Consider the following 21164-nt stretch of genomic DNA (forward strand, 5'->3'; position numbering starts at 1 on the left):
GTTAGATGAATTGGAAGATCACCCAAATCATCAATGACAAAGGTTTTGATTGATAAATTGGATACTAGTGTTACCATTCAACATATTTAGTGTGAAGGGAATTAGGTGGTGGATGTCCTAGCTACGTACAGGCAATGATATTTTTGGTCTTAAGCACTTGAAAAATGTAGATGGCCCTATGATTTCTATTCAAACCTTTCTGAATAAATATCAAATTTAATGCCATGGAAATGTTATAGCTAATGCATATCTGACATCTTTTTATCGGTCTCATTAGGTTGGCAACCTTTCGGGTGGGCAGAAGATACAATTTTAAAAAGTTACTTAATAGTACAATTACCCTATTACAAATTTATTAACAAATTTTTCATTTTGGAGAGTTGTGCAGTGTCCAAGGAAAGGTGTAATGCTCCACCAGGGAACCCAAAATGATAAGTCTAAAATGTTACTAAGTTTGGTGAATAATTTACCTTCTTTTTTTTGGTAATTTTGTTTCTAATTGTCCTAACAAGTTCCCTAGAAAATAAGTTCCTAGATTCATTTCCTTAAAGTATTTATGTTTGATTAATCTAAGCATGTCCTACCTCTAAGACATAATGACATAACAAATTGAACTTGAAAAGAAAAGTGTAAAATTTTTGCAAATTCTATGACTGAATATAGACTAAGTTTGATCTTCTTCCTCTCCTTTGTTTTGTTAAGAATAACTTCAAAGTATTGCCTTCAATTGAATCAGAAATATAATTTAGAATTATGTCTTTTAATTTTGCAATTCAAATGCGTGCAGTATTGACTAAGCAGTAGACTTGTCTTTGTTCTTGTGTGCTCTTAGACTTCAACCATACCCTCTATAAATAAAGAAATCAAGGGACATGTTCTTACAAAGGACATGTCTCTTCCAAAGTCCATTTATGCCTAACCTTTAGGAGTTGGCGACTTTCCAAGGATTAAATGAGTTTAACACAAACATAAACTAAGGAGTTTAAATGAGTTTTAAATTATTGCACAAGGACAGATGCCGATGTCTTAAGGAGAACAAGGCAAGGACTATAATCAATATTTATTCATGAAATATCATATCAAACATATCTGTTATCAGATTTGTATGGTTAAAAGTTACAGAATTAACACAACTTGATAATCATACTGAGAGATATCATATCTAGCAACATCAATAAAGATGAACAAGCAAGAATTGATACTCTATATCTATCTGAATCCTTTTAGCATGAGGTATCATAAAACACATGATATAATGTCATATTACTAAATCTGTAATATGAAAAATCATTCTTACTAGTGATAACAGTATTCCAAAGAATATAATGTATAGGATAAATCTAAAGAGTTATTTAATTTCTTCATTTATCCAAGTTGTGACTCATAGATACTAGTATTCCTATATCACAACATGATCCTGAGTTTAAGATCTACTAGAATAGAGGATAAACCCCAGAGAATAATAAAATTCTTCCTTTATCCAATTGTGACCTATAGACATAACAATGTCTACATCACAATATGATCTTGAACTTGCCTAGATCTTACAGTAGAACTCTACTATTCAGCACATTATCTAAGAGATCGTCATCTCTCATAATGTCTTTTATACAAGTGTTCATTATCTCAGAGATCGTCACCTCTTAAATAATGAACATGAATGGTGGAGCCCATAACAGTCAATAGCCTGATAAAAAAATTATTTTATTAATAATTTAAAGAATACAAATGGATTACAATTCAACCATGCCAAGTCTTCTTCTAAAGTGGTCTATCTTCACTCTAGATAGAGGTTTGGTGAATATGTCTACTGTTTGATCTGCAATGCAAATATATTCTAACTTTATAGAATTCCTATCTACCATGTCTCTTACATAATGGTAAGGAATTTCAATATGCTTAGACTTGTTATGAAAAATTGGATTCACCAAAAGCTTGATGGAACTCTGATTATCAAAATGAATAATTGTAGGATTCATAGCTTGCCTAAATAATCCCACAAGTAAATTCCTTAGCCAAACTACTTCTCGAGAAGCCATCATTGTTGCAATGTATTTGGTTTCTATGGAGCTCTGAGCTATTGGAGACTAATTTCTACATATCCAAGATATCATCGTTGATCCTAAACTAAAATAACATCCTGAAGTACTTTTTTTTTCTTCAACACTTCCACCCCAATCTAAGTCAGTGAATCCATGCAAATCTAAATCAACTTTCTCATATTTGAGTCCAAAATTAAGAGTGTCTTGTAAGTATCTCATAATGTGTTTAACTACTACTAGGTGAATCTCCTTTAGCTCACACATAAACTAGTTTAAGGCATTAACAACATAGCAAATTCAGGTCTTGTATTTACTAAGTACATAAGGGACCCAATCATCTATCTGTAGAGAGTAGAATCTATGAAAGGTGATTCTGCTACTGCTTCTTACAATTTATGTAGATTAGTCTCCATTGGAGAAGACGTAGACTTGCAATTCCACATTCCAAATCTCTTCAAAATATCTGATGTATACTTCCCTTGATTAAGTATGATATTTTAAGAATTCTACCATACTTCCAGTCCTAGGAAGTCATGAAGGAGTCCCAAGTCTTTCATCTCAAATTCTCTAATTAGATCTTTCTCTTGCATTATTCTATAAGATGATCATCACTTGTTATTAGTAAATCATCAACATATAGTATCAGAATTACCATATCATCTTTATCTCTTTTATAATATAAATTTGGATCAGCTTCATTCTTGGAGAATCCTAAGCCAATGAGATACTTATCAATTCTTTCATACCAAGCTCTTGGAATCTCTTTAAACCCGTAGAGAGCTTTCTTGAGTGTGTAAACAAAAATGTTAGGATCATGAGTTTCAAATTCTTCAAGTTGCTCAAAATATACTTCTTCTGCAATCTTTCCATTTAGGAATGTTGTTTTTACATCCATCTGATGTAATTTCCATCCCTTTGATGCTGCAATTGCTAAGACTACTCTCATAGAGGTATATCTGGCGACAAGAGCAAAAGTTTCTTCATAATCAATCCCTTCTTTCTGAGAGAATCTTCTAGCTACAAATCTAGCTTTATATTTCTCAATGCTACCATCAGCAGCAAGCTTTATTTTAAATATCCGCTTAAAAAAAACAACAAATTTTCCTTTAGGTCTTGGAAAAAAATTTCAAACATCATTTTTCATAATAGATTGGTATTCTTTTTTCATAGCTTCTTTCCAAGATTTATGTTTAATAGCATCAGAAGGATTGGTTGGTTTTGTTTTGGATAAGTCATTCATGTTTGTTGTATAACTAGAGAATATTTTAGGAATTTTGCTTTCTCTAACTATTCTAGAAGGTGCAACAAAGTCTTGTGCTTTCTTAACTATTTTAATGGCCCAAAGTGGTCTTTTCATTGAATTTTGATTTTCTCCAAGATTTAGATTTTGAATTTCATCTTTAATTTCTTCTATGTTCTCCCTATGGGACTGAGACTCACTATTTCTTTCAGAACAAGGTAAAGAAGAAGGTTCTTTAGAACTTAGGGCTCTTTTTAATGCTAGATCTTCAAAAATTACATCCCTACTAAGTTCAATACTTTTCTATCCAGGTATGAAAATCCTATATGCCTTAGATGTTTCACTATACACTACAAGAATACATTTCCTCCCAAAGGGTTCTAACTTGGTTCTCTTTTCTTTTGGAATATGGATATATACAGGGCACCCAAAAATCCTAAGATGACTTATATTTGTTTTAAACTTAGTAAAGACTTCTTCAGGAGTTTTATCTCTAAGGTAAGAATGAGGACTTTGATTTTGAATATAAACAATAGTACAAGAGGCTTCTTCCCAAAGATAATATTCTAGGTTTTGATCAAATAGCATAGCTCTAGCAGCTTCTATAATTATTCTATTCTTTCTTTCTACTACCCAATTTTGTTCTAGATTATAAGGAATGGTGTACTCCTTCTTAATTCCTATTTCTTTACAAAACCTTTTAAACAACTCTAAGGTGTCTTCTCCTCCATTATCAGTTCTAGGAGTTTTAATTTTATGTCCTGATAAGTTTTCAGTTAATGTTTTGAATTCTTTAAATCTCTTTAGGATTTCTTCTAATTCTTTGCACTTTAAGAAGTAAATCCATGTTTTCCTAGAGAAGTTATCTATGAACAAAATATAGTACTAGAATCCTCCAAGAGAAGGAATAGACATAGATCCACATAAATCTGAATTAATTAATTTCAAAATATTATCTTTTTTTCTAGTGCTATGATGAAATGGATTCTAATGTTCTTACCCAGTGCACACCCTTTCCATATGCTTGAGTGGTCTTTATTTAGTTTAGGTAGACCAATAACCATCTTCTCCATAGTTGATAAGGTTTTGAAATTTAGATGCCCTAATCTTTTGTGCCATATTTTATTTATGTCTGCAACTTCATGAATTAAGGCTTGAATACGTCAGGTTAATTCTAAATTCAATTCATATAAATATCATTTTCTCTAACCAATCAACTTCGCTTTCTTGATTGAGGAGTTCTTTGCCTAGGTTATTACTTTACCATTCATGAATGCAACATTATGTCCATCATTTTCAAGAGTTGTAATTGAGATTAGATATCTTTTTATTCCTGGTAAGTAGAGTACACTTTTGAGAAGAAGATAATTTCTTGGTTTTAGTTTCAAGGTGCAATTTCCAATTCCTTCAACGAAATGTGTTGAATTATCACCAATAACTTCATCATTAACCTTTTCTAAAATAGAGTCTAGTGTTTCTTTGTAACCTATTATATGTCTAGAAGACCCATTATCAATTACCCATGCTTTACTTGAGATTTTATTTGACAATGATGAATACAATACATGATTCTCAAAATCATAGGTATCTTCTTCCCCAGTAACATTTGTACAGTTTTCTTGTTGTTTAGAATTCTCAAGACAATTAGATCTATAGTGTCCAAACTTTTCACATTTGAAACTTTATTTTAGATAGATCTTTCTTGGGTTTTCCATTCTTTTGATTTCCCTTTTTCTTCTTGAAATGCTTCTTCTTGCCTTTATACGAGTTCGTATTAAGAACATGAAGTTCTTCATCTTCTATTTTTCAGTTTTCCTCCTTTAATCTTCTAGATTCTTATTGAAGACAATCCCCCTTAAGTCTTTTGAAGTCAAGAAGTTTATCTCTGGCACTTATTCCTTATGCAAAAGTTTCCCATGAATTTGGTAATCCATCTATAGTCATTAGTGTTAATTTTGTGTCACTAATAATGGGTCCTATACTTGACAGTTCATCTCTAATGCCAGCAACTCTTAGAAAGTAAGAATTTATTGATTCTTCTTTCTTTATTTGTATGTGATTTAATTACCTTTTCAGTGCGAGAACTCTAGTTGCATTGTTGACCTCATATGCATTTAGTAATGCATTCATCATATCAAATGTTGTTTGATGTTTTGTAAGCATGGGTACGATATCATTTTTTTACTCCATCTACTATGATTTGAATCATTTTCCTATTTCCTTTGCATCAGATGGATTTATGAGGTTCAACTGGAGGTTTTTTGGATGCTTTATCAACAAATTGTTTTACTTCATCTTCTTCAAGAATCATCATGATTCTGAATTTCCAGGCATCAAAGTGTTCTTTCCCATCAAACTTGTCCTCAGGTCTAATTGTGTATGCCATTGAAGATAGGAGATACTTGCTAGATATATATAAATTTTGATTACTAAATTTTGCAGAACCTAGGTTTGACTACTAGAGCTCTGATAGCATGTAAAATTTCTATGAGTTCTATGACTAAATATAGACTAGATTTGATCTTCTTCCTTTCCTTTGTTTTGCTAAGAATAACTTCAAATTATTTCCTTCAATTGAATTAAAAATATAAATTAGAATTATGTCTTTTAATTTTACAATTCAAAGGTAGGCAGTATTGACTAAGGAGCAGACTTGTCTTTATTCTTGTGTGCTCTTAGACTTCAACCTTACCCTCTATAAATAAAGAAATCAAGGGACATGTTCTTAGAAATGAAATGTCTCTTCCAAAGTCCATTTATGCCTAACCTCTAGGATTTAGTGACTTTCCAAGGATTAAATGAGTTTAACACAAACATAAACTAAGGAGTTTAAATGAGTTTTAAACTATTACACAAGGATAGATGTCAATGTCTTAAGGAGAACAAGGCAAGGACTTAAATCAATATTTATTCATGAAATATCAAATCAAATCAATCTATTATCAAATCAGTATGGTTACAAGTTATAGAATTAACAAAAAGATCATAAAACAAAAGTGGAACATATTTCTTAATAAATTCTTGATATTGGACACTTTCCAAATTTTCCAAAAGAATAACTGCGATATTTGTCATTAATAAGCTTCTAAAAGAGGGAGATAACAACCATATCTTTACAATCAATAGTTCTCATTAAAACTGTCTTTCCTATCTACCCAACCCTTGCAGGTTGCTTTCTTTAAGATACAACAACAAGTTCGCTTTTAGGATTTGTATTTTACATTAATTCAAATACACTGAATACATCACAATTTGGAGACATCTTCAAACTATCATCATAAGAATCTAAATAAACATCTTCATAAGAATCTTCATAACCATGTGTGGAACCATAAGAAACCACTCCCTCGAGCTACAAGACAAAAATATGATCCACCTAGGTAGTCTAACCCACTTATATCCAAAATCAAGTAAAAAGGTAACATAAGGCCACACAAAAGCATAATGCCCAAAGTGAAACCACAAAGTAAATGGACAACTAAAGGAAAATGTAGAGTGAGGCATGCGACTACATCTAGGTGAGTGTCATCATACATTCCTATAGTGTTGGAATCCTTCCCTTGAGGCAAAGACCATCCTTTCACACATAACGTCTTCTATTTGAGTACTCCAATAGGATATGTATGATCCTATAGTGTTTGGATCATTTCCCTAAGTCAAAGTTTTTCCTACTACATAGAACATGTTCTCTCTCAATACCCCAACAATACATCCTTATAATCTTGATTAATGTGAATTCTCAAACCCCCATAATGCATAAGTCTAATTCATGTTAGGCTGCTAATTGTAGATATCTAGATTTAGATATGAATTCAATATTGCCCTTGTTTATTATGCTCCCTAAAGATTGTGATTGAAAGGCTTCAAGATAGACTTTGTAGAGGTCAGGGCCAAGGGCATCCAAAAAAGTCTTACAGAATTTAGAGGGAAAGCCATCACACCCAGGAGCTTTTTCATTCACCATATAGAAGACTTCCTCTTAAATATCAAGTAGTGGTAGCATTTTCTCACAAAAAGCATGTTTTTCAAGTGCAAGTTCCTTAGAAGTAACTAAAATGCAGGTCTACAAGGCCTACTCCTATGCACTAGAATTGCCTTATAATTGACGTACCCTTCCATAACCCTTGCACCTATCGGGACTTTATTGATCTACTCAATGCTTTTTCCATCAAGATAAAAAGAATCAAGGTAGTGGATCACCTCGTCTGATCCCTTCTAAAGATGAGAAAACACTAGCTGGAGTACCTTTTATAATGATTGAGAACAATGCACCAGATATACATGCTTTTACATATTTACACTGTGCAGCAGATAAGCCAAAATTATCTGACACTTTGAATAAAAAATCATAGTAAAGCCTATCATAAGCTTTCATCATATCTAACTTAATAAAAAAAATTGAAGTTTGATGTGAATTAATGGAATGTAAAGCTTCATGTGCTACCAAGGTATCTTCCATTGTTTCCCTTCCTAGCACAAAATCCCCTTGTTCCGATGAAATTATACTTGGTACTAATCTGTTCATTTTGAGGTATATTGCTTTAGTAAAGATTTTATAAATCATATTGCACAATGAAACGGGTCTAAAATCTACAAACACCTTAGGGTCTTTGACCTAGGAAAAAGAACAATATTAGTAGTATTAAATTTTGGAAATATGACCTTTCTTTTCCTCAATTCCTCCAATGTTTCCAATAGGTCCCAACAAATAAAATTCCAACATTTTTTTAAAAAAGAGCATTGTGAACCCATTAGGCCTGGGGGATTTATTCCAAGATATAGAAAACACAACTTTATAAAGTTCCGCTATAGTGAATGGTGTCATCAACACGATATTATCCTAAGCTGAAACTAAAGTTGGAATATTATTTAATATATCATCTTGTTTTTGTTGTGAGGGTATATTTACCTCCTAAGGATATAGAATTTTCTTAAAGAAGTTTACACCTTCCCCCTAAATACCTTCAAAATAAAAAATAAAAGTCTTAAAGAAGTTTACACCTTCCCGCTAAATACCTTCAAAATCAAAAGTAGAAGTCCTTGAGTGTGAATCTTTGGTAGAAAGAATAGCACTCGTCAACACAATTCTATTTTGCAAAAGCATGAATTTTTTTGATATTTTTGTCCCCTCATGTAACCATGTGTCCCATGAACACATTTCCTCCCAGTCTTCCTATAGTTGTTTATGTTTCAAAAAAGTGTCACTATCCAAGTCATGATGAATAACATGATTGTTAATTTGAGTCTTCATATGTTTGAATTTTGACCAAAACTAATACATCTTGGTGCCCCTAATAGGTGGTGCATTAAACCACCACTACCTCAATAAAAAAGAAACCAAATTTATGTCTAAACCACATCTTTTCAAACTTAAAAGATGACCTATGTTTATGGGTAGTCAAAGAAGGAGATAAATTTAGTATCAAATCAATTGGAAAATTATCAGAGCCCGAGAAGGCCATAATTTCTGATGAAATAACATAGTTTTGTATTCTCCATAACTAGGATATCTAAGTTTTATCTAGTCTCTCAGCTATTTGAAAGAAACCCATGCTTTTATTAGTCCAGGAATAGTCACCTAGATTAGGAATCACGTCTAGTAAATTATTATCCACTAGGAATGAAGAGAAATCTTGAGATATCTTTCATGGTTCAAGTGAGAGGAAAAATAGCCCCAATCTTTTCATCCGCATTTAGAATAGAATTAAAAGCAACACCCATGATAACATTGAGGTCCTAGATTCTCTTCCCGCTAAATTTTCCCACAACCTTTTCTTATTATTTGTAGCAGATGAGCCATAAACATGCAAATTTCCTTTTTGTGTAATCAATTGGGATTCCACAAAATGCCTAGTCCCCCTAAAGCACCCATTACCTGCTCATGAACAGAGCACAAACCCTTCAATTTTAAAATTGTATTTTCATAATTTCCTTGACATAACTTGGTTTCTTGTAACAAAATAATATCTACCTTCGAAGAATCAAGTTGTTGCTTGATTATGTGTATCTTGTTAGAGGTATTGATTGCTCTAACATTCCACAAAATAACCTTCACGACTGACAAGGAGAAAAGAACCTTTTTCTATCATTATCAAATGTATTCAATCCATCAAGAATGGATTGAATGCCTACTTCCACCTCTTCTCTAGCTTTCAAGAGTGGATTGAATGCATCTTTTTTGGTGTCAAAATAACTACAGCTGTCAAACCATCTATCTGTGCCAAGATTTACCTCAGTTCCCTCAACCTCATATAACCTCAACCTCGTTTAGTTGTTCCAACCCCTCTGTATCCTCATAATGATTCATAATATCTTCATTGAAAAAATCATTTATTTGGCATCTCGGAGAATCCTCAATCTGGTTTGTATCTTCCAGCCCGATTATATCTTCTTGATGGTCCACATTATTTAGAGAACCCTCCAGTTCACAACTCGAATGCAAGTCTCTTTGTGATGTCACTCTGATGTGTTGTAGCTTTGAAGGCGATACGGGCTGAAGATGATTAGTGTAAACAGCACATTAAAATGGGTTTGCTGCAGTATCCTTACAAATACTCTTATCCTAACTGAGATTGTATTGACATTGTTGATTGAACTGTCCCAATTTATCAGCAAGCTCCTCAATGATCACCTGATCCTGAATTACAACTTCTTGTTTCCATGAATATCCCATTGTTTTAATAGAGAACACATTTGGTAAAGGTTTACGGTCACCAACTAGCAGACAAACTTCCTGATCATGTTGATGCAATGATTTTATGCAAGTATTCCATTCATTTTCTATCTACATTTTCTTCACTGTATGTATCTTTATCCTCTGTCTTAACCACTATTTATTAAATTGCTCCTTCTTCCCTCTTGCTCCATCTTCATCTCCACTTTATCCTACTCTAAAATATGTCCACTTCAATCATAAGTTTCATAAAAAAAAAGAATGCAGAGTAAGTAAAATATAAAGATAATTTATGTGTACATTCTTATCTTTCCATCTAATAGAGTTTTGAATGTAAGCCATCATATTCTCCATTTATTGATATTTGTTCAATGAAATTTGTTCTGCAACTTATTTTCACAAAGACAAAGAACTGACGGAATGCTTATTTCTGTATTTGTACATCTGACCGAATGTTTGTTCCTATATATTTTGGAAAATTCAGGAAATACTATGAAATTTCGCAAAAAGTTACCCTGTGCTGTAAATTCACAACAAATAAAAATAAAAAACAACGTTTTCACCCTTTGTTAATTAATTTTCTGAAAACTTTCAGTACATTCTGTATAGAGACTAGCCAGTACCCGGCTTAAATTTTGATTATTTCTTCCTTAAAACTGGAACATGATTGAAGTTCGTTCTTTTTTTAAAAATTAACAATTATATGTTCTGCCAAGATGGTATTCGTAACTAGATAGAAATAATTTTAAAATGAAAATTTAATAAACATCAACATTTTCATTATTTATGTATCGATACCTGTCGGGCCACCCCATAACAAAGGGTTTTCATGGCTGACCTCTCACAGATAACTCTGATTGTGGTTAACTCACTCACATTTTGTTTCCAAGGAGAAAAGCACAGATTAAATCATCTTAAACATAATGAATGCGGGAAAGGGGGGTTAGAACTTTTATCAAAATGTACTTGGTTGCGCTGGATAAAGACCAGAGTCCAATTAATGTATTTGGATAGATAGTCCGCAATAGTTATCCAAATTTGAAAAAGCTGATCAGATTTGTGCTTAAAAATCTCAAACGCTATTATAAGCCTATGAAATAACCGTATTGCATTAGTTATCCAAATTAAAATTGGTAACTGAAATAATATAAATGGATTCTTCTGCTCCTCGTCAAAGCATCCCAACAACACAAGCAAGAAATCGTTCTTTAATGTAGTTAATTCAGTTTATGTCTATTAATTTACTATGCTGCCTTGCTCAGTGCCATCCTCGGTACAACCACAACCACCCAATATCTCTCAACAAAATTATTAACCTCACCACTCCTACTCAGAACCAGAATAATCTCTACAGTAAGTCTTAGAAAGATAAAGCATGCTAGATATTGGAGTGTTCAGAAATATTCTCTAGAGTAAGGCTTCAAACTAAATCATGTTGGCATTGGAGTATTTAGAGTGAAACTCAAGCATGCTAGCTTTTGGAGTATTTAGAGTCCTATTACAGTTTTAGTTTCTAATGATTGCTTATAGACCTTCACCATTACATCATTGTTAAAATAATACAAATAATCAAATAAAATTATGCTTGCATTAAGGCTCAAAATTTTCTACATAAGCATACTGCATGTGTTGAAATGGTATTTTTACATAGGCATATTATTTCTCATTTAACAATTCTATCTATTTGAATGTCTCAATTATCACTATAACATTGTTAAGTGTTATCTAATGTCCCATATTACAATGTTAGCTTTTGAATAATTTTTTGTATACCTTCACCATTACATTATTGTTAAAATAATAGAAATTATCAAATTAGACCTATCACATTATATATTAGTGATATCCATGTACTACTCCCATTACCTACTACTTTGTCATTCCACTACCTTTGAAAGTAATACTATCACTTCTAGACACTAGATAAATGCAAAATCTTGATTTAGTTTTTACACACATTTACAATATATAGAATCTACGAGTGAAATCTAACATCTCTTGAAAGAATTTAACTTATAAGTAAAAAATTACAATATCAGGGAATTGACAGATATATTCTAGTACCTAATGTGATCAAAATTAAAAGAGTATATTAAATTATATATTAATTTTTGTCTCTAGTCAATTGTAATGACTTTTCAATTATGAATTGTCTATTCAAATTCTAATGAAGATCTAGATTCAGTGACATTTCAGATTCCTTGAAGATGTATAAAGAAGCTCAATTCAAACTCAATAGTAGAAGGAGATAAACATACATATCATATGATGATGTAGACCCAATGAAATTTCAGCTTCCTTGAAGATTTTTATAGAAGTTCAATTCAAACTTAGTAGTACAAGGAGATGGACATACATATCATTTGCTCTTGCATATGGAGTTCATGGGCATACATCTCATTGTCAAGATTGCCCAAATTTTATGAACTCAAGCATACAACCCGAAGTTGATTGATTTGCAAGCATACATCTCATCTAGGAGATTTTCCAAATTTGTATGGAATTTTTAATATTATGAATAAAAAAGAAAATTTGCATATTTTTTATTATGTGTTTATAATACCATTGTTCCTTCTTTCGATATTGTCCTTTAAATTACTAATATAATATAGTTCAGATCAGTAGTATCAAAGCCTAGTTCGATCCTCATAATGATAGCAAGCTTGCATGAGCAATTACATCAAGATAGATCTTGTAATTCTTTTCAACTATCTCCTTCAATGATACTCCATCTTTGGAATGTGGAGATAACTAGTGGAGTTCATTATGGAAGGAGAAATGAAAGGGCCACAAAAACTCAATAACAATTCATGATTGAAGTTTAAGCACCAAAGGCCATAGGTATGACATTTCTTATTATATAGAACTTCATTTTATTTTAGAAAATTAATGTTCCAATATATTTGGAGACTTGACAGCGTGGTAGCATTGCAGAATAGGGTTCATATTGTATAGTTGTTGGTGATGGTGCAAGGTCATTCTTTGAACATTCTATGGTGGCATTTTGAAGGTAGCCAACTGACAACATGAATTATAAGTAACATGATCTTTGGGTGGACTTTAAACATGGATCCCCATGAACATGTTCAATACAATTGGAAAAATCTTGTTTGAATAGTAAGGCTTCAAAAAAATTAATGCCTAATTGGTTGGGCTTGATGTTAGTTTTGGTAGCTTGGACAATTTTTCGTCCATATGTTATTATTTAGTATATAATTATTTTTTCTAACAAATTGGTTAGAGTAAGGAGAATTATTTATTAAATAATTGACTTCTTTTAAAAGCAACTAGAAACCAACTTTGTTAGGGTTGGTAAGTTGTTTTATATCTCAGTCATTGATTGTAAATCGATCTTGGTTGTTGGTTTACCAATGAGAGTAGTATAAAAGGTGGTCTAGGGGGAATTTGAAGACCAAGAAGTTTGGAGAAACATTTGCAGTGCTAGCAAATGAGTTTGTAAGTTTGCAATGTTAGCAAACAGTCTTGTAATATTAGCAATGGCACAGTGTTAGCGTGTGAATAGTGTGGGGAATATCAGCAGGAGAAATTAGGAGGTTTTTGGAGTTCTTCCGGTGAGAGGCAAGGAATTTTGTATCTCTTGATTTGCTAAAGTTGAATATAATTATTCATCTATAGAACTAGTTTTCCCTTAGGAGTTTTTCTAGGGACAATTTGTCCAAAAATATTGTGTTCATTGTGTTGTGCTTTTCTTTCTATATTTTATAAGTGAAGTTTCAGTTGTGTTATGTTTTGATATTAGTTGGGAATTTGTTTTCAACAAGTTTAATAATCATTTACAATAGGAGATTAATAATCACTGACTGTAATAGTTAATTTTCTCATGGTATCAGAGCATTGTTAAGGGTAGAAGAGTTTTTCCCTAGGAAAGAAGTTTTGATCTCTTTAGATTTATTATTGCTTTAATCCCTTGAGATGGCTTCAGATAGTTTGAGAATCTGGATAGATTGGATGGTGCCTCAAATTTTGGTTTCTAGAAGGCAAGAGTTTCTTTATTATTGGAAGAGAATGGTATCAAGAATTATGCTACTAGTGATGTACCTATACCAATGTATGCAACATAGCTTGCAACATATAATAAGGATGATGCCAAGGTGAGGAGGATTATCCTTGATGGTCTCAACGATCATATCGTTCCACATATCATAGAGCTAAATGTGATGAAGAAGATGTGGGACTCCATTCTGAATCTATACTAGAATGCTACCACCAACAAGAAGTTGATTCTCAAAGAGAAGCTAAAGAATACCCCAATGAACTAGGGAGAAAATGTCACAAGTTACCTCACCAGGCTCAAACTTGTCAAGGATGAGTTAGCAGTTGTTGGAGATAGCCCTAAATGGGTTTACTAAACAATGGATTGTCTTTGTTCAATTTTTTAGTGGACAAGATACTTTACCAAGTTGGGATCGACTATGGACTGATTTCACTTAGGAGGAGTTTGGACTAAGTCTTGTTAGTGGGGTCAAAAAAAGTCAAAAAAATGAGGTGGAACAAGAGAACATTTCCCTAGCAAGGAAAGGGAAAGCAAAGAAGGGATCTAGTAAAGGGTCGAATTCACAAAGTGACAAGAAGAAGAAGAACCTTTCTAAGGTCAAGTGCTTTGGATCTCATGAGTTTGGCCACTATGTCAGTGATTTTTGAGAGAGGAAGAAGGGTAAGAAGTAGGTAGAAACTTTAGCAAGTGCAGAAGAACTCTCTAGTAGAATGGAAGATGAATTTGAACTCATAGCTTGTATGGTTAGCTCAACCTCATAGTGTGTTTGGTATATAGATAGTGGGGCATCATTTCATATGACAAAAGTTAGAGAGTACTTCTCTAGTTACAAGGAGGAAAACACCAACATCCAGATTTCTATGGGAAACTTGTCCAAACTCAACCCAATTGGGAAAGGGACTGTTCAATTTTAGAGGGAGAATGGAAAGATAATTAGACTTCATGATGTGTTGTATGTGCCAGGCTTAGGTATGAATTTGATTTCTGTATTTTTTCTTCAAGAAAGGGAGTATAATGTACTCTTTAGAGGGAAAAATGTGTTGATTAAGCAGAAGGATTGTAATTCACCCATAACTATTGGAGTTAGAAGTGGTCGCCTTTATAGATTTCAGTTTGATATTCCTAAGGAGCTCATGAGTAGTAGTGATCCTAGAGATCTTGGAGAGCTATGGCATAGGAGGATGGTCCCTATTCATCATCAAGCTCTTAGATTTCTTTGTGAGATGGTGACAAGTGTTTCAAAGGTGAGCATAGAGCATGATGATGTATGTAAGGGATGTGTGTTGGGAAAGTTTGTAAAAGCATCTTTCCAAGAAGTGACACTAGATCTGTGGGTGTTCTTGATCTAGTACATTTAGATGTTTGTGGATTGATATTGATGAAATCTCTCAGAGGATATGAGTACTATGTTACTTTTATTGATGATTTCTCTTGAAAGACCTAGATATACTTCTTGAAGACTAACGATGAAGTTTTCAGTTGATTCCAAGAGTTATGCTACATGACCAGGACATGCCCTGTTACTTATGGGCAGATGCATGTAATAGAGTAGTCTACATCTAGAATAGAGTTCCACACAAGGTTCTAGGGAAGATGACACTAGAGGAGGCTTTCACAAGGAAGAATCTAGATGTTGGTCACTTTAGGATGTTTGATAGTTTGGCATATTGTCATATTCCTAGAGATACATGTACAAAGTTAGATCAGACTGCGGAGAGGGGTTACTTTGTTGGGTACAGTGAGACCTCAAAGGCATTTGGATTTTCATTCTAGGGACTAAAAGAATTATTGTCAGACGTGATGTAAATTTCATGGAGGACAAGGCACTTAGGAGATCTAGAGATTTTCTAGTAGATTATCAGAGTGAGCAGCCAACAAAAGCTCCAAGATCGAGTCAAGGGCAAAAAAGATCAAGTACAGTTACCAATATGAGTGTAGACTCAGGTAGTGAAGATTCAAAAAGTATGGAGCAATAGGTGCAACATGAAATGCATCTAGAGGACTTAGAGATTGACATTTCATCCTCTACAATTGGCAGCAGGAACCATGAGGTTCCAGATACACAAAGGGATACTCAAGAGTTTGTGGGAGCTCCTAGGAAGAGTACTAGACAGCAGAGACAACTAGCCAAGTTCAATGACTATGTGGCATTAGTTAGTCAGTTGGTATATAGTGAGCCTTCTAGCTATCAAGAAGCTATAGAACATGAAGTATGGCAAGATGTTATGGTTGAAGAATATTCCTCAATAATGCAAAATGATGTGTGGAAGGTAGCGCCTAGACCAATAGATAGGGTAGTAGTTGGATCATGTTGGATCTATAAGATAAAGCACAATGCAGATGGTAGCATCAAGAAATACAAGGTTAGGTTCATGGAAAAGGGCTCCTCTCAAAAGGAGGGAATAGACTATGAGGAGACATTTTCTCTAGTTTCCAGGCATACTTCTATGAGCTATAATCTCACTTGCAGCATAGACGGGATGGCAGATCCATCAAATGGATGTCAAGACAACATTCCTTAATGGTGTGTTGAAAGAGGAGGTATACATAGAACAACTAGAAGGCTTTGTAACACAAAAAAAAGAGACCCATGTGTGCAGATTGAAGAAAGCATTGTATGGACTCAAGTAGGCTCCTAGAGTGTGGTATGAGTGCATTGATACCTACTTGCAAAAAATGGGCTTTTTGAAAAGTGAAGTGGATGCTAACCTCTACTACTTGGTGGTTGGGTGTGAGATTCTCATTCTTTTTCTTTATGTGGATGACTTGTTTCTTACAGGTTTACTAGGACTCATAGTGGACTACAAGAGGAACCTTGCAGAAGAGTTTGAGATGAAGGATTTGGGACTTATGCACTACTTTCTAGGCATGGAAGTGTGGCAAATAGATGGAGAGATTTTTCTTAGTCAAAGGAAATATTACATTGAAATCTTGAAGAAAGTTGGAATGGAGGATTGCAAAGCCATGTCTACACCCATGATCACAAATTGAAGGAAGGTAGATACATCCAAGGAGAAGGATGTAGATCCCACTATATACAGACAATTGATTGGTTTGCTTATGTATTTGGTCAACACTAGGCTAGATATAGCATTTTCAGTTAACGCTCTTAGTCAGTTCATGGTTGAACCAAAGAGAATGCATTGGATAGTGGCCAAGCATGTATTGTGTTACTTCCATGGTATAGTTGAGTATGGAGTCAGATATGTTCAAGGTGAAGGTATCAGGTTGATAAGCTATATAGATGCAGATTGGGTAGGAAGTACAACGAACAAAAGGAGCACTTCAGGGTGTTGTTTTAGCTTGGGATTAGGAGTTGTTTCTTGGTTTAGCAGGAAGTAAAAGCATGTGGCTCTAAGTTCAGAAGAAGCAGAATACATAGCAGCTAGCATGGCAACATGCAAAGCTATATGGCTTAGGAAGTCGTTAGTAGCTTTGTTTGGTCAGAAGGTTGAGACTATTGTGATACATTGTGATAATCAAAGTTGCATCGAGTTGTCTAAGAATCCAGTGTTTCATGATAGGTCAAAACATATAGACATCAAATATCACTTCATTAGAGATTGTGTACAACGGGGAGTTGTTCAGCTATAGTGCATATCTACAAAGGAGCAAATAGTAGACATTCTAACTAAGGCATTGGGGAAGACAAAATTCATCTTCTTTAGAGGTAAGTTGGGTGTCATGCAAAACAGCTTCCTCACTAAGAGGGAGTGTTAGTTTTGGTAGCTTGGATAGTTGTCATCCATATGCTATTATTTAGTATATAATTTTTTTTTCTAACAAATTGGTTAGAGTAAGGACAATTATTTATTAAATAATTGACTTCTTTTAGAAGCAACTAGAAACCAATTTTGTTAGGGTTGGTAAGTTGTTTTATATCTCATTCGTCAATTATAAATCGATCTTGGTCATTGGTTTACCAATTAAAGTAGTATAAAAGGGGGTCTAGGGGACATTTGGAGAAGAAGAAGTTTGGAGAAACATTTGCAATGCTAGCAAATGAGTTTTTAAGTTTGCAGTGTAAGCAAACAGTCTTGCAATGTTAGCGTGGGAATAGCAGTGGGGAATATCAGCAGGAGAAATTAGGAGGTATTTGGAGTTCTACCAATGATAGGCAAAGAATTTTGTATCTCTTTATTTGCTAAAGTTTAATATAATTCCTCATCTATAGAACTGGTTTTCCCTTAGAGGTATTTCCAGGGACAATTTGTCTGAAAATATTGTGTTCATTGTGTTGCGCTTTTCTTTTCATATTTTATAAGTGAAGTTGCATTTGTGTTATTTTTTGATATTAGTTGGGAATTTATTTTCAACAAGTTTAATAATCATTTATGATAGGAGATTAATAATCAGTGATTGCAATAGTTAATTTTCACACTTGATGTTGATTCCATCCTGAATAGAATTTTTGATTTGATACAAGAAAGTTTTTCCTCTTATTGGATTTAATTGGTGAGACATGGACATGTAGACCCTATTTTCAACCATTCAATGGGGTTAGTATGAATGAAGAGAAATACATGTTGTCACTTTCATGTGCGAGCTTGGTATTCATATCAATAAGAATTGGAATTGACTAACCCTTGAGAGAAAAAAATGTTGTCTAGCTCAAAAAAAATATGACATGAAATTACATGGATGGTTCTCTTCCAAAATTTGAAGGGTATCTCATTCTTTTGTTGCACATAAATATATCAAAAATTAGAAGGTGTGATCACGAAAAAAAAGTAGTGAAGATGAATCGACTCTTTTGGCTACATTATATGTTATCCTAGTGATAAAATGATCCTACTAAAAGCCTCTTTAAAGTAGTGAGTTTGATTGCATCTATGATGAACATAATGGGTACCTGAAGGTTATTGTTACAAAATTCATTTGTGAAACTTCAATCATCCCTTCCATTCTGGATAGTTTAAGGAACTATTCATTGCTGCCAAGTGTATGTATATTCATGAAACTAGAAAAATAATCACATAATTCATATTTTTAATCATTAGTTTAGATGATATTATGAAAAGGTAATAACTTATAAATATATTTCTTTATGATTAATTTTAGTGTCTTTTTACTTTACAAGGATTAATTATTTTTTCTATTGTTAAATAATGTAAAAGACCATATCAATGCAAGAAAAAAGAAGATGTATGTTACAATCGAAAAAAAGTTGTACCAATGCAATTTCAAATGTTTGTTGTCTACTAAATACTATAGTACTACAAGCTAAAAAAATGGTTCCACTCAAAATAAAAAATAAAAAGACAAAAAGCATGACATTGACCTCATTCCAAATTATAAGATTGTGAACAAATTAAAACCCTCCCTAGTAGAAAAGCTTCATCCTAATGTGAAAAATGTGTTCATTTTCTTAAATCTAATAAATGTGTGTCACTAATAACTATAAAGGCTATATTTTTTACTCGCAACCAGCTTGAAATCTTGAATCTTACGTTTAAAATGATTTTTTGTAGGGTTTTTAGAATATCACTTGTCATTCTGTTTAAACATTTTAAAATTAACTGCACACCATAGCTTGTTTTTGGTATGTATAGCTATTAAAAAAAAAGTATAAAATAATAGCACATTTGTAAATAATCAAAAAAAAAAAAGCTTGAACTGCTAACTGTTGATATGTTGAAGCCAACAGTCATTATTATCTTTCCCTCCAATACGTGTGTCTCTTGGTTTCATGAGACCTTTCATATGTAATGTAATTGGAGCCTATTTATATGTTGATCCTACTAATTTGTAAATATCTTTTATACATTAATCTAATACTCTGTAGTCTGGACATAGCCACTATTGCATTGAACAAGGATAAATCTGGTGTTGAGTATTTTGTCTATTTGTTTTGTGTTTGTTGTTCTTTCTTTCACTTTGAAATCATTTCAATTGGTATCAAAGCCCAAGGTGTGTAGACTAGAAATTGGTGTTGAATTTCTAAAAAGATGGAGGATGCAAAATTGGAGAAATTCACAAGCAAGAACTTCAGCCTATAGAAAATGCAGATGCACTCTTTTTGGTTAAGAAAGACTTATCAGTGGCAATCAAAAGAAAGTCTAAGAAACCAGCTACAATGTCAAATTAAGATTGGGAAAAGACTAATGAGAAGGCGATGGTATCAATTTTTCTCTCGCTATCACAAAATGTCTTGTTCAATATCTCAAACAAAAAGACAACAAAAGAATTTTGGTACAAACTTTAAAGTATGTATCAAATGGCGTCAAGTGCAAAAAAAATCTTCATCATGAAGAAGCTTTACAAATTAAAAATGAAGCAAGGGACTGTGATGTCAAATTAGATAAATGATTTGAACACTTTACTATGTCAAGAAACCTTGGTTGCTATGACTCAAGATGACAAAGCCAAAACCATCATCTTGTTATGCTCCTTACCTGACAATTGGGATCTCGTAGTTATAGCAGAAAGCACTTCAAACTCTAAAAAGACAAAGCTGACCTCTGATGAAATTGTTTCCACCTTACTAAGTGAAGGCATGAGAAGAAGTAACAAACACTCCGATGATGCTCTCACCATGGTTAGCACTGAGCAAAGGGGAAGAAACCATCATAAAGGTAACAACCATTACAATCAAAGGAAATCTAGATCACCCTATCGATCAAGGTCAAGAGATAGGAATGGAGAGTGTTGATTTTGTGGTAAGCCTAGCCACACAAAGAGAAATTGTTGGGCTTACAAGAAAGCACAAGAAAAAGAGATAAATATTGAAGCAAATATATCCTATGAGAAAGGCAAAACTATTTTAATTCTTTCTACAAGTGACTCCTCAAAATCATATTCTTGGGTGATAGATTTCGAAGCCTCCTTCTAAGCCACTTCATGTATGGATTGTTTCACAAGTTACGATGAAGGACAATTAGGAGAGGTATTTCTTGGAGACAAAAAATCTTACGAAATTGTTGGCAAAGGTGACATTTTGTTATAGCTGGAAGATGGAGGACAATGGTTGTTAAAAGATGTGTTCCATGTTCCCAAGTTAAGGAAAAATCTGTTTTTTGTTAGTTAGCTTTTTGCAAAAGGATATCATCCATCCTTACATCTAGATACTTGGAAAGTCACCAAATGTTTGAGGATCATTTACAAGGGCAATAAAGTTGGTAATATTTATCTTTTAGAAAAGCCTACCAAAGTAGGGGTTGTTATGGCAGTCATGGGTAGAAATGTGGCACTTTG

The 21164-nt window shown here is 33.2% G+C and overlaps 1 pseudogene; it reads right to left on the minus strand.

Annotated features, from left to right (window-relative positions):
• Nucleotides 1–20507, minus strand: part of LOC149550809 (triacylglycerol lipase OBL1-like) — a 35991-nt pseudogene extending 15484 nt beyond the window's left edge.
• Nucleotides 20508–21164: the final 657 nt, after the last annotated feature.

The sequence above is a fragment of the Cupressus sempervirens genome, chromosome 6, assembly GCF_028749045.1.
Source record: "Cupressus sempervirens isolate cs-2001-9-10 chromosome 6, ASM2874904v1, whole genome shotgun sequence".
NCBI classification, from domain to species: Eukaryota; Viridiplantae; Streptophyta; class Pinopsida; order Cupressales; family Cupressaceae; genus Cupressus; species Cupressus sempervirens.